The sequence below is a fragment of the Chelon labrosus genome (assembly GCF_963514085.1).
Source record: "Chelon labrosus genome assembly, chromosome: 22".
Lineage (NCBI taxonomy): Eukaryota > Metazoa > Chordata > Actinopteri > Mugiliformes > Mugilidae > Chelon > Chelon labrosus.
The window spans coordinates 10,045,240-10,060,138 of NC_140355.1; the positions used below are offsets into that span (position 1 = coordinate 10,045,240).

At 42.5% G+C, this 14,899-nt stretch overlaps 1 protein-coding gene across 1 annotated transcript in view; it reads right to left on the reverse strand.

Annotated features, from left to right (window-relative positions):
- rimbp2a (RIMS binding protein 2a) overlaps window positions 1-14,899 on the reverse strand; it is a gene marked incomplete at its 3' end in the record, with an annotated part of 61,340 nt that overhangs the window by 36,353 nt on the left and 10,088 nt on the right. The window lies entirely within an intron of this gene.

Here is a 14,899-nt window from a genome sequence, read left to right on the forward strand (position 1 = left end):
ACCCAGAGTGTTCCAGACCTTTCATCTGAATCCCACGCATTCAAAATCCCCCTCAAAATTATTCAAAGCGAAAGAACTACCTCACTGAATAAACACACACACTGCATCAGCTTAAAAGCATTCTCGTAACACAACAATAATTAGAGGGAACCCCCTTGTTGTTGGTGAGTATGTAAATACATTTGGAGGAAAACGTCTGAATGTGAAGTGAGTGACTCACTCCTGCAGATTTAGTGCTGCGGATGAAGCGGAGCTGGAATGGAAACCTACGCAAACGTTTAATATTAACAAGCCTACGTCAGGTCTGTATGGCTGCCAAAATTTTTAAGCACATACAAAGTTTTCTAAGAAGAGGATTAATCATTGTACAGTCTAAAAGCACATACTCAAGGGTGCCAAGATGTAAATCTCACCTTTTAAGCAAGAATCATACAGCTAATGTTTTTTTTAACACCCTGGCTGCTCTACATCCTGTTTTATGCGTGTGTTCGTGCGTGTGTGTGTGCGCACATGTGAACTCCGCTGCCTGCCTGTGACAGAGCAGGAGACAAACCAGAGTTTTATGGGGGGAGAGGGCAGAGGAGAGGCCAGCGCTGCCGTCAGGAGAGATTAACTTCTCCTCCACGTAGAGCGCATCCTCATTCACGTCACTGTTTAACCTCGCTTTGTCGCTTCTCTCTTTACTCCTTCGGCTCAGCTCGAGTTAACACCGTAAACTGTGCTGTTTGCGCTTGCATATGCGTTGCTTGCATGTGCGCTTCTTATGTTGTTGTTTTTTGCTTTAGAGTCAGCTACAAAGCTGATTTACCCATGTCGAAGGTTTTAAGCCTGCACTTGAGGCAAGGTGACAACTGGCTACAGATCTTCTCAGGCAACATATAAGCTGCAGTTTTCAAAAATATAACTGGAACTTGCCATGACAATGTCAATCAAGGTAAAGGTGATCACCAAAGATTTTGATGAAGGGTTTGGTTCCTCATATTTGAGGATTCTGTGTGGTTTGTCAGACAAGATAAAACTTTTGAAAATGCAGCATTGGGAGTCTAGAAATTATTTTATATATATATATATATATATATATAATTCTGCCATTTTCAGTGAAATAAAATTAAGAATAGGCAGCTACAGAAGTCATCCATACAGAAAATCCTAAAAATCGCACAAGTTTATTGCAAACTGAGGTGTGTGTAGTAAAATTTAGCATTCGGGTCCAAGAATTATAGCAAAACTATTAAGAAACTGTGACTATAATAAAAAGCTTACTGTGCACCTCAGTGTATGGGAAAACCTCACAGAAGGAGGAGATTGTGAACCTGAGGAAAGGCTTAAATCATAAGCTTGCTTATGATTTAAAGTTTATAAGCAAGCTTTGGTCACTAACGTTCTTAAATCTTCAGAGCAGGCAGAAATCACACTGTGTAAAGGGACTGTTTTAATGTTAGTGGCAGTTTGTAAGCAGCAAACTGATGGTAGATGTGAATTACAACATGCCCCAGTTGCATAAGCTGAAAGTGGTCTGAACTGGGTTAGGGTTAGCCAGACAGACAGACAGGGCCTACGTGTAGATTTGATATGTAGAGGTGATCCAGCTGGAAGACCCTCTGGGGGAAAACACTGTCTTCCCTTAAGAATAACCATGCCCCGCGGGAAGAATCAGGGACATGGGAATGTGCGTACTGAACTGTGTGTGTGCTGCATGTACAAACTCTGGGTGCAGTCAGTGAGATAGAAACTGGGCTCCACTGACGTGGGCAGTAAAGCTTCTAGTCACACTGATGACATAACGCATTTGATGTGAACAAGACCTATTATTCCCTCAGGCCACACAGAGAATATCAGAGGCCCGGAAAATAAGTTCTGAGGAAGATCAGTGTAATGCTAATGAGGAGCCCAGGAGCTGGTTAGGGATTACATTTGCTTGGATGGACCTTCATGCTCGCATAATGCTCGGATGGACCTTCAGACTGCACACAAACACACGCGGAGAGACAATCCAGCACATGAACTCACACACAAAAAATCCACAGACTCTCTCTGCCACACACAAGGCCAGGGATGCACATACTTCCACCTACTTCCACATGCTTCTATGCGTCGCACACAAGATCCACGGACCCACTCTCGCATGACCTCAATCTGCAAAACATACCACACAAGTGCTAAATAATTTACACGTGACCCCATTGCACAGTTGCTAAAATGTACAGTATGCTGGAAATACACTGAGAGGACCTTAGCAGAGGTTCTCTCACCCCTGTCGAAACCTTACACTGTTACATCCCTAGTATGCAGTAGGAATGTAAGCACACAGAAATGCCATAGTACATAAGTAAGGTACTTGTGCAATGGTAAACCGTGCAAAACTTTTTTTTATAGTCATCAGCAGATGCTTCAAAATGCTGCAGACCGGCTTCTAACACAGAAAAAGAATGCTACGCTAGTGCTGGCTTCCTTCCACTGCCAGCACAGCTTCGAATTCATTACCATATTTTACTTTTTACCTGTCATGCACTACACGGTGAAGCTCTTGAGTAGATTTCTGGATTGTTGTGTCCATATGCTACAGAAACATAAAGGCTGTAATGTCGGCAAACAAGAGTTTACCGGCGGATTCCTAGAAAAGGGAAATCAAGCTTTGGGCTGCCTTTACCCTCAAATACAGATCCTATGTGATTTGTGATTGTATGTCGTGTTGTGTTTTTTTTTTTTTTGTTTGTTTTTTGTGAATTAGATTTATTGCAAAGAATGTCTTTTATTTTGAAAAATCTTTCCTTAGCGTAGTTCCTCAGTGTTTATTGTGTTCGCTGCTAACACACAAGCTACCAGATGGTCAAGTTTGCCAACAGTGCACAATGAAGCAGCAGAGCAACATGTAGAAAAAAAAATAAAAAGATTAGCACTGATCCTAAAACAATTCTATTTAGTATTTAAACCAAACATGCGAAGCAAAACTCTCACAGACTTCTGCTTGTTTTGAGAAAAATGTAACATCTGGTTCACATCTGGGCTGTAATTTTACAGACTGATGTGTGTCTATTCATTGACACGAATATGGAGAATTCCATCATGGCTGCCGTAATATGTCCGAGTTCTCGGTCTCCTCTGAGCAGGACTCAGTGGCACAGAGCGATAGGTGACAGTTACACAAGCACCGCTCCTGTCATGTCATCCGTATCCGAACATGCCTTCCTGTCTGACATTGTGCACTCCTCCATCCCTCCTTCCTCTCTCCCTCCGTCTCTCCATCCAGCTGCCCTTGGCGCTCAGTCCACCGAAGGCCTCTGCCCTATGTTTAATCATTCAAGCCCTCCCAGACACAAAACACCAGGGACTAAATGAAAGGGAGGAGAGTAATAGAAGGGCCGAGCGGAGGAAGACGTGGCAAATGATAGAGGCACGGGGCAGGGGCGATTTAGGTGAGGGAAGCAATCAAGAAGTTATTTAGAGAAGCGTAATCAGGAAAGAAAAGGGCCCTGAAGAGAACAAGAAGGGTGGAGGAAAAGGGTGAGAAGACAACCTTTAAAAAAAAAACAGGTTGTCTTCCAAAAAAGAAACAGGGGACAGTGGGAGACAATTAGTGATGTGGAATTAACAGGCTTTTAACAGCATGTTCCTTTGCCAGGGGCTCACCTAGCCTGTAAGTGTCATGCTGGGATTATGCAGCAACACTAAAACCACATAAGCCACAAAATTGCGTTTTTGAGAGGGCGCTTTGCTGTGCCCCGCTCACATGCCAAAAATACATACAACATCATATAACCTTGTTCAGGGCCACGCAGGCTTTTAGGGATGTTACTCAGAGGACACATCTACACTTGAGTAAAAATGATGCTGTTGCAGACGAAGGAGAAACCGGCACGGTAAATCCTCAGAGTCCCGAAAAATATCAAAACCCACTTGTTTTTTAACTTTGTGAATATTAACCACACAGAGTAAATCAGTCACAGAGGGGAATCACGGCTCAATCTGCACCTATTTATCTCACGAGATGGGGAGTCATTTGAAGAAGGAGCACCACCTGCACAACTACTGCATGAATTAAGCACGGCTCACATTGCTTTTAATTGACTGGTATTCAGGCTTCAGACATCAGACATCCATCTTCTACTGATATCATTCCTTCTCCCTTATCTCTTCTCACTTTTCGCTGTCAGCCTCGCCCTGCTCTCCTTTTTGCGTTCTCCCTCTGCAGTCTTTTTCCTCTGATACAACTTCTGTGTATCTTGAAAAGCCGCCAGGAAATGCAAGGAGGAAATGTTCCTTTATTGTTTCTAACTCTCCCTCCCTCCCTCCCTCCAGTTAAGTGACAACACTTCGATGGGCGATCAATACGCCGCTCACTCATATTTAGGCGTGCGTTCACGTCCTGAGCTGCGCGCATTGTGTGTACGCACACGACAGGGGTAGGGTTGAGGGGAGGGGGGGTGACTGGGTTGCTATAGAAACTGTTCTCTTTCAGGTATGGTGTGTCAGAGTGATAAAAAAAAATGAACTATCACATGCGGCATATCTGATGCCCTTTGAACTGCACTGCAAACAAAAGCAGTGCAATATATTTTCCATTTAAACATGCGGCGTATAGCAAAGACGCTGCAAGTGGAGTGAGAACGCCGAGAACACACTGGACCTCTGTTAATGATACAGTGAAGTGTGAGGAAGTGTGCAGATGAAGTCATCTTGAATAAATATGGAAATGTGGGTTACATTACTTTTAAGGTTCGCTGATGTACACCTCTGTGGCTGCGTTTGCACTTTCTGCTGGCGCAATCTGTCTCCATGTGTGCACGAGTACACATACGTTGACTGATATGTGCATCCACACCCCTCCAAGGCTGTCACTGTGGGGATTATAGAGGCGCCCGCGCGCCCGCAGGAACATTTCGATTAGTTAAGGGGGCTGTCTTTTTGGCTGCCAGACTCCCTAATAATCTCAAGAGAGGAGCAGTAGGGAAAATCAGCCATGAGACCCAAAACACATGTTTCATTTCCCCCTATCTTCTTTTCCCTATCTGTCTTCTTTTTGCCCTCTGGCACCCAACTGAATGTCAGTTGGCACAGCCAGCCAGTATGCCGCATGGAGATGAATAAGTGGAAGAAGAAGAGGGGGAAAAAATGGGGAGTATGGTGCAAGGAGAACGAGAACCTGTTTTTTTTCTTTTGGTTCCTCGCGAAGAGAAAAGACAATACATTATAGGCAGAGAAGGAGATTGATGCCAGTTGCACAAAGCTGCAAAATTAGATTTAAGCAGAGCCGTCTGCGCACCAATTCTCCTCTGCCATACAGTATTCATCCTTTAGTGTGTCACCCACCCACGCAGCCATACATTCAAACATATGCATCACGGAGACATGTGAACCGCGAATAGTCTAACCTACACGCTGAGCATGTGTTGCAACTGACACACGTGCAACAGAGAAATGAGAGGAGTTGCTATGTGGAAGGGAGGGTAGTTAAAGTCTACTTTTGATTCAACAAGTGACCTGATGAAATAAGCGTCCATGCAACTTATTGAGGACGTGGGACCCTTAAAACAAAGGGATATGATAAGAAGCATTTTAATGTCTTTAACTGTAAGAACAAAAGCAAACATTAGACCGTCCCCGCCCATTTAAATTGCTGACAACCTATCCAAACTATTTCAAACTTTTACCATAAATGTTTTATAATCTTTTAGTTCCGGCAGCTACTACTCTGAAAATTATGTTTTACATTTATGAAAGCAAATACTAATACTGGGCTGTTATTGTGTGTGGCATGCTGTAATAATAACCAAAACCACCTATTCTTGATCATTTGGTGCATAAATGAAAAGCCTGTTGCATTCATTCTGAGGTGAATATTTAGTCCAGCTATACTGTTATATATTGGGTAGCCAAAACATTAGAAACACTTCTCCATACAAGGCAGTTTTGTTCAACGGTCTGACAAATCACAGCCTCCCAAAATGCTATGAAGTTGAATTTAAAGCTGGCTCAGCCAAGACTGGACATTCATGGAAGTAGAATTAATTGCAAGATTTTGCTACTCCCTGGAGTGTATACATTATATTGCGCACGCAAACCGGCAGAGAGCAAGTATCAATCAGCCACGAGTGGGTTAATTTTCACCACCAACACCTGGCAACCCTTTAGCAGGCAGGAACCAGGAAAAGATCAGGTTACTAGAGCCAATAACTGCAAAGCACACACAGAAAATCAATTTGTTTGACAAAGCACCACACGTTTGTCCCCGTGTCTCTAAGTGATCATGTGAACATGTGACTACAGATGCATACATACACACAGTAGGGGGAAAAAAGGATATTCAGCATTTGACAGCGGTGAAAAGGCTGCACTGACCGTCAGTGTGAGAGCAACCCGTGCAAATACGCACATTTTCACATGAACATAGTACCCTCACACAATTAGACCTCATGCATCGTAACCCCACCCCTCACACCTCCACACACACACACATCTCCAAACAGGTGGCTCTGCTTCAGTCAAGAAAAGGGGGAAGCTGGATTTGCTTTCTCAACATCAAATCCCAGGGGAGGAAAAAAATGTACAAATCCTCCTCTCTCCTCTCCACCTCAAAATGTGCACATCTGTCTCCTCCTGCAGTTACTGCACAGACAGGTTTTCCCCAGCTGCTCGGCTAGGCTAACCCTGTGCACTATATATAGGACTCAGCAGAGCTAAATCAAACACACTCGAGACAGTGATGCAGAGACAAAGGTAAACGGCAGCGGTGATGAGAAAGCAGAGTGGTGACAAAGGATTTGTATTTACCGTGTTTGCTGGCTAGCACAGGAGCATCTTTACTGAGGTGTCGCTTACTCCTTCTTCCTCCTTGCTCTGATCTCCTCCCTTCTTCCGTGCTCTCTATGGGTGGGGAATTGTCAAACGGCTGCAGCAGCAGCAGCAGCAGCAGCATCAGTAGCAGCTCGGGGGCCTGTCTCTCTCTCTCTCTCTCTCTCTCTCTCTCTCTCTCTCTCTCTCTCTCTCCCTCCCTCTCTTTCCTCCGCCCCCTCTCCACACGCTCTCTTTCCTCTACTCCCTTTCCTCTCACTCTCTCCCCACCCCCGAAGACCCTCCTCCTTAACACCCTTCCTCCATCATTTTCTCCTTTTCTCTTCTGCTCTCTCTCTCTCTTTCTTTCTCCTCCTTTGCTCAATTTTCCTCTCTCTCTCTCTCTCTCCCTCTCTCTCTCTCTCTCTCTCTCGAGCCATGTGTGTGTGTGCAGCGAGCTGCAGAAATCCACTCTGTTGAATTAATCAGCCAGCTCCACTGCTACAACCATCAGCTACATCAGTAGGCCACAGTTAGGAGGAAAGGTATCACTTGCAACTGGAAATAGACATCTTGGAACCTGGAAAATGAGGATGGCTTGTAGTAAGGCTGCTGCTGTACAGACTCTCTTCCTCTCGTCTGCTTATGTCTCCAGTCATAACACTCATTTCACGGGGTCCTGTATTTACGGCTGTGCACAAGCCTGCATATTACATTTATGTCTTTCTGTTTGCTTTTATACTGGGGTTCGGGTCTCCAAACTCATCTAAAGTGTCCATTAGCACTTTACGTTTAAGTTATATGTGTGCACATGGATGATGATTTTATATCTTGCGCAGTTACAGTTTATTTTGCTCTGTGTTGATGTATTTAAGCCATTTAACATTCATGGCATTGCAATTGCAGCAGTACGGTTTTAATGGGCTTTTACTCAGTTGCTGTAAGCAGAGGACAAATTGAGATGATTCTATTTTATGCTGGCTAAATATGATATGTGAACATTTTCCCTAAAATGCTCTGTAAGCAATGAGTTAAGCACAGAACGAAAAGCAATAGATTTAAATATATTGCTTAATACCTAATTAGGTATTCAGAAAATCTACATTTTGTTCATAGGATTTGTTTTTTGTAGAAAGAGTCAAAAGCTACAGCAATTTACCATGTGTTTGCAAAGGTGTGCTGGTTTGGACAGTACTGAGGAGAGAGGTGGACAGAGGAGAAATGGACTTTTCTTTAGGAGTGCACAGCAGTGCGTGAGATAAATGCTAACTTGAGCATGCTAACACAGTGCTAACCTGCCGATATTTAGCAGATGTTCACCATCGTGGTTTATTACGTCATGCATTATTTAGGACACACTAGTCAGTATGGCAGTTAGTGTCGAGAGACAAATTGACATCGCTTAAATTGTGCCAATTCATGGTATCTTGGCACACGTATCCGCAATCACAATGACGCATCTACCCACTCTTTCACTCAAACACACATACATTCACACACCAGTGTCATGGCCTGGGAACAAATCAGGGGCTGCTTCAGCAGTTGTGGTTCATGTATCAGGGATTCAGCTCTCTTTCTGTGGACAGTGCACTCTATTTTTATCTTTATGACAACATGTGACTTCATATGTGTTTTCTCTTTGCATTTAAGTTACTTGTACTTCCTGTCTTTGTCTTTACCCACCCCTGGGATTACTTTCACCTGTCTTGCCTAGTGTCGTTTCTGTCAGCATGCTCCTCCTTTCATTAGTTCCACCTGTCCCTTGTTACCCTTCGAGTCCATGTACAGTATACACTGATCAGCCACAATAGTAAAACCACTGACAGGAGAAGTAAAAAATAACATTGACCATCTTCTGATAATACAATGTTCTGCTGGGAAACTTTTGGACCTGGCATTCTTGTGGATGTTACTTAGACATGTACCACCCACCTAGACCAGAACAGGCACCCCCACCCCATAGCAATGAAACTCCTTGATGGCAGAAGCCATCCCCAGCAGGATGCAGCACAAAAAGTGGTTTACGAACAACTCAAAAAAACATGAAAAACAGCACAAGGTGTTGACCTGGCCTCCAAATTCCCTAGATGCCAAACTGATCAAGTATCTGTGGGATGCACTGGAACAAGTCTGATCCACGGAGGCACCTCCCCTCAACCCATAGGACTCAAAGGCCCCCATTAACAACATTTACAATAGGTGATATGTCACCAGCTATTTTATACAATACAAATCTACCAAAATGACTACAGCCTTCTATCTTCAGTATCCAGTAAGCGACCAACAGTTTACAATCACATTTCAAGAACACAAGGAGTGAGTGTTTCTTTACTCTACATTTCTGGGCTTGAGTTGGTCAGATCTTCAGGTTTTATTTACTGAGGTGTCTTCTTGTATAGATTACTAAAACATAACTTAAACACAAAATGTACAAAATGAGGGGCTACATTTTGCCTGTTGCAAGTGAAATCCTTACAGCTTCACAGCTTTTAGCATTTAACTCCAACACAGCACACACTTGCTATCGCACTGCCTACACTGCCTCGTCACAATGAGTAATTATATCATATTGACATGGGCTTATGTGTGGGGACTCATGCGTGTCCACGCACGTGTACGTGAGAGCGTGCGTATGCCACAGTTGGCCCCAAGAATTATTTAATCCGTTTAAGGGGATTTTCAATTAATCCAAGAGGGCCCTACATTTCGACAGCGCTGCACAGTATTTTTAGCACATTTTCCTTCTAATGCAACGGAATTTATTTTCCGGTTTTAAGGGTAATGTGATTCAGCGCTCTCACTAGATGAGTTTCAAATTTGTTTTGGACATTTGTGTCAGTGTGTGTTCTGAAATCAAGCCAATGCTTGGCAATTATTTGTCTCCATGGCTCTCAGTTAGAATACAATTTAGCTTCAACTCGTAAAAGCTATCGTTTCTTTGGAAGCAGCATTGTGAGATACATTATTGATTGTGGTTAGTTATGTCAGTTATGAGTGGCGGCCACTTTCCTGCACAAAGAAAAGTTGTCAAACTACTTTAAATCTCTGGATAAATTTATTTATTTTGGGGGAGCTGTGGCGTAGGTGTTAGAGAAGCAGCTTCGGGACTTAAGGGTCACAGGCTCACTTCCCCCCGCATCCATGACTGAGGTGCCTTGAGTAAGCACCTCCCCGGGCACTACACAAAAGAGGTAGCAGCTCACTGCTCAACCAATGGATGGGTCAAATGCTGGAAAATATTTTCCCCATGTGGGATCAATACAACATAAATTATTATTATTGTAGAGATATAGTTTTCAACATGGCTGGAATAGTTCTATTATATAGTATGTTCATGAAACACAGATTTACATTTTTTAACAATACAGATTTTTTTGGATTCATTGTAGGTGAGATCAGAAAGGGAGGCTACATTATATCAAACTCATAGTCTCCTAATCATCCTCCTCATGATTAGAAAAGTTCAAATGATATTTGTGTCATGATGTTAATATGATCCACTAGGAGGAAAGTAACTCATTTCAAAATTTGTGTCTGGAATGAAATCTCAGAAAATGTCTGAAATTCGATCACGGCCAGGCATGGCTCTACCAGATATACATCAGATCTGCTTAGATAACTGCTGGCAGGAAGCTGCACAGAGCAGGCCAGCAGCCTCAGTCAACCTCTCTGATTGGGTGTGGGCACTGATGAAGTTAGTACAGGAAGTGTGTGTTTGTGTGTGTGTGTGAATACTTGTCTTTATGTAGCTCTGTGGACCAATCCTTGAAAGAACGTTGTGAGGACATTTTAGCTGGTCATCCCAAAGGGTAAATGTTTATGTTTACACATTATGTAAAGGGTTAGGGCAAGGAGCTAGGGAATGCAACTATCTTTACAAGGACCAGTTGGAGTTCCAGACCAACAAAGTGAGGACAAGGTCCCTGGGTTTAGACATGGTTTAGACTTATGTTAGGATTGAGGTTAGCCACTCAGTTGTGATTGTTAAGGTTACAAAGGTAGCCATACAATGTGCATGTGTGTGTTTTTTTAAAACGTCTTAACTTCTGCTTAACTGCAGTGAGCTGTTCACTCGTCATTATCAGATATTTCTCCAAACATTGTAAACAGAGTTGGTTGTCTTTCCCTGGATGACAAACACACACAAACAACATTTTTTTTCTTTTCTTTTTACAACTTGGTGGGCAGTGGAAACAAATTGTGAACACTGAATTACCAGCTCTTAGGGCCCAGACACACCAAAAGGGACATCAAAGAAATTGCGGCAACGAGGCCGACTGTGACATCACCTCACATCACCTGTGTCTGGACCAAAAAGTTGCACTGATTACATCACAAAAACTACAGCCAGTGGTCAGCTAGCATGTACATTCTGCGCCTACTTGAAAGGAAATAACGCTCCATAACAGCAGGTGGCAGCAGTCTGTAATCCAGACCATCTATTTGTGACCTTTTGATCTTTTTCATTTCATTACTTTGGCCATTTCTCATCTTGTGCCTTGGTTCTCTTAACTGAACAGCTCTCTCTCTCTCTCACCAACACAGTCCACCGCCATTTCAATACATTGAATTGGATGAAAACCTGCTGCCACTGGCCCGACTAGCAAAGGTCAGGGTTATGTACACTCATGGACAGCCCAGGAAACCCTTAGCTTGATGTGTCACGCCCTTCATGGAATATGGTGGTATGGTGATCTCTTAAACATTTCCCTGCTCGTTGTAGAGCTCCATGTTTGTGCTCTGTGTATAGTAAGTGGTGCAGTAAGAAAATAAACCTGAATATGATTTTCTTCTAAAGCTCATTGTGCTTCGTTTTAGCTCTCAGAAGGTTTACTTTAATAACAAGACTAGGGGGCGACTGGGAAAAAAGGATAATCCAGTTATATGGGGACACCTGAAAGAACACCATCTGAGATAAATTCAATTTAGGAGGTAATGAAAACCTCGGCTTAAACACACCACTTTAGTATCAGCGGTTAACACAGACTTGTGAATCAAAACTGTGTGCGTTTTACAAGTATCCTGTGGGTGGTGGTAATGTTATTCTAGCTCATTGTACAGGACTGTTATTAACCTTGGTCAGTCTGCGTATCTTTGATTAGGGGAACTTTACAATGGAGATTACAGGGTCAGCTGAGACAACACATCTATTAGAGATTATTGATAAGACGTTGTTCTTCTTTGCACTGGGGCAGCCCATATCACCCTGAGGGCTATCGTCTGAGCGGGCCAGCTGCTAGCAGTACACAATTGTTGCCATAGGGATGGTGTCCAGAGAGACAGCTGTGGCCTTTTAGCAGCAGTCACACAGCACACAGAAGGTCATTCCTCACCTAGGGTACCTTTCTCCGATTGTCCCTCACAGATTGTTTCCAGGCAACCAGTCCAAAGTTTTTTTTTTTCTTTTGTCCTAGGTAACAAGTTGCCTTCTCTGTATGTTTTCCTGCCATTTATGTATAAAAGAAAAATAACGCATGAGGAAGATGAAACACAGACCCGAGAATCTAGTTGAAGTAAAATTGACTGTCAGTGATACAGCAAAAATTGAATGCAGCAGAATCGGGAGGAGGATTTTACATATTTAACTGACCACACCTAGTTTACCACCACCTACATAACAGGGGAATTAGTTGGAAAAAACTGGATGCCTGAAAACTATTCAAGTGTTTCCTTTTTCAACACTTTTCCTGCGTGATTATGGCTGCACATCAAACTTGACAAAACAACTCTACAAGGAAACTTTGTGACGTAGGTGGTGGTTCAGGGAGAAAGTAGGACGTGACAAATTCAGTCTTGAAACCCGGTAGCCTGGAGGCCGCCCGCAAATATTTTCAGTCTGGTGGTGCTTTATATGGAATTCATTATGTGTAGTGAATGTCTGATGGGACAATCAAAATCCTTGGATGGGCTTTATGCGTACACGTCATTTGAACGCTGTTGAGTCGATTTCATTTACAAGGACATGTCTCTAGATCAGTTGAAACACGCCTCATAACAAAATCATGAAATTTAAACTACAATGACAAGCAGTGAATGCAACACTGCCATTTTAAAAGGGTAGATGGTTTTATTTGAAGTAGGGTTACATATGGTGAATTATCCATGGTCAGAGCATTACAGTAGATGGAGTTTGGAGAAGGAGAAAGGAGTACCAACACAAAAGCCAAGCAACAAACTGCTGCAGGCTTATCAGCAACAAAACGTATTTTAGCCTCCTATATAGTGTATACTGTATTTATAATACTATTACCCTTATCCTATCTGAGAAAGACTTTTTGAAAAACAGTATATAGAAGTTGCAGATCTACCATTATGTGACTTTGAAACTTTAACAGGTCCATTAGAGATCCAAATAATGTGACAACACACCAAAGTCAATACCGATACCACAAACAAAAGTAGTGCAGTTACAGCAGCAGACCAGCAACTCTTGTTGCATTGCTAAACTACTGTTTTTGTAGGCTGTAGCTTTGGAGTCTGGCGACGTTGAAAAGATCAATAAAACAACTTCAGTTGACCATGAAGAAAGGTTGTCTGATAGCCAGGAAAAGTGGGGATAGTATTCTAAATATAGCGTACATTTAACCCGATATTGATTTTTTTAGGTGGGCCTTGTTTTGCTGCTGATCCTGTCTAGCAGTTATTTGATTGTCTTCTGTGCTAGTATGTCTCTGTGCTTCTCCAAACTGGACCCGCGCTGACCACTGTCAGTCAATTACTGTAGGTAATACAATGACCATGGGTACCACTGTCTACTATAAGTAATGGAGTAGTACGCATGTAAATACCTCATAAAACCACACTGCAAAGAAACTGAATTATCCCTTTAAGTTGCAGTTGCCTTTTACTCAGCCACTGTACTGTATAAAACCATGCAGTTTAATTTACCTCCGTCTCTTCATGTAATCCCAGACACTAAAGATAGGCCTGGCTTTATGTTTGGGGTTTTTCTCATGGTGCATAATGAATTTGGGACTGATTAAAGGTCACCCTGATGGTATTGTATGAGAGAAAATAAACTAAACTTCAACACTTTTGCAAAGGATTCAGAAATCATTAGACTTGCATGCTAAAAACTAATTAGCTTTACATTTACCAGTAATACATGCTGCTCTGAGAATGTAGAATAGAGATAACATTAAAGAACCTAAAACCCAGGAGACCAGGCTTTGCTGGTGAAGCCATCCATTCAAATCATGACTAATCAGAAAGCCGGTGTGTGTGTGTGTGTGTGTGTGTGTGTGTGTGTGTGTGTGTGTGTGTGTGTGTGTGTGTGTGTGTGTGTGTGTATGTGTGTGTGCGTGCGTGCGTGCGTGTTTCATCTTGATGTATTACTAAGCATTACACACTACCTTTAGCCCAGGTACTGTGTGCCTTTTATATTTATCACAAGGTGCTTTTAAAGTATGAATGCGAGTTGAGAATTAAAACCTTAAAATAGGCCATTGCCTTCTTTGTTCTTCACTTCCACTACCCTAAAAAAAAGTATAAGCCCACAGTGTATCTGCTTGAGTAAATGTGTAAGAATGAGCCAGCTCTCGTAGCTGAGCTTCTCTCAGTTGAACTGATCCGTAGCTGAGTCTGTCTTTGCATGAATGACCATGATGAAGTCTGTGTGAGTGAAGCTGTCAGCAGTGTCAGTGAAAAGACTGCCGGGCACCCAGCTGGCCTGCCTCCTAACAGTATCTTCCATATTTAAAAAAATAATAAAAAGAACACACAGATACATACATAATTACGTAACATTACCGGTTTATGTTACAGACAGAAACCTCCCACAAACCTCCCAGCGTGTCATGATTCTCGACATTCTTAAAGGAAGGTGCATGTTAAGATAACAGAGAGGAAATTTATTTTGTGTCGGCTCATATAATGAGAAGAAAGTGCTCAGTGGTTCCTGTGAAAGTCTTACACTTTCAAAAACTCCCCTCCGCAGGAAAAAAGTGATGGTAGATAGGATGGTTATGTTGTCATTTTTACAGTATCTCGCTTTCAGATATGATATGGACACACATTATGTGACAAACTATTTTAACCTGAAAGCTACACTGAAAATTAAAAAAAAATTGTCAACAAAAGGTTTCCAATCGCACACTGCAGCATGTGACTTTTACTTTACAAACTAATT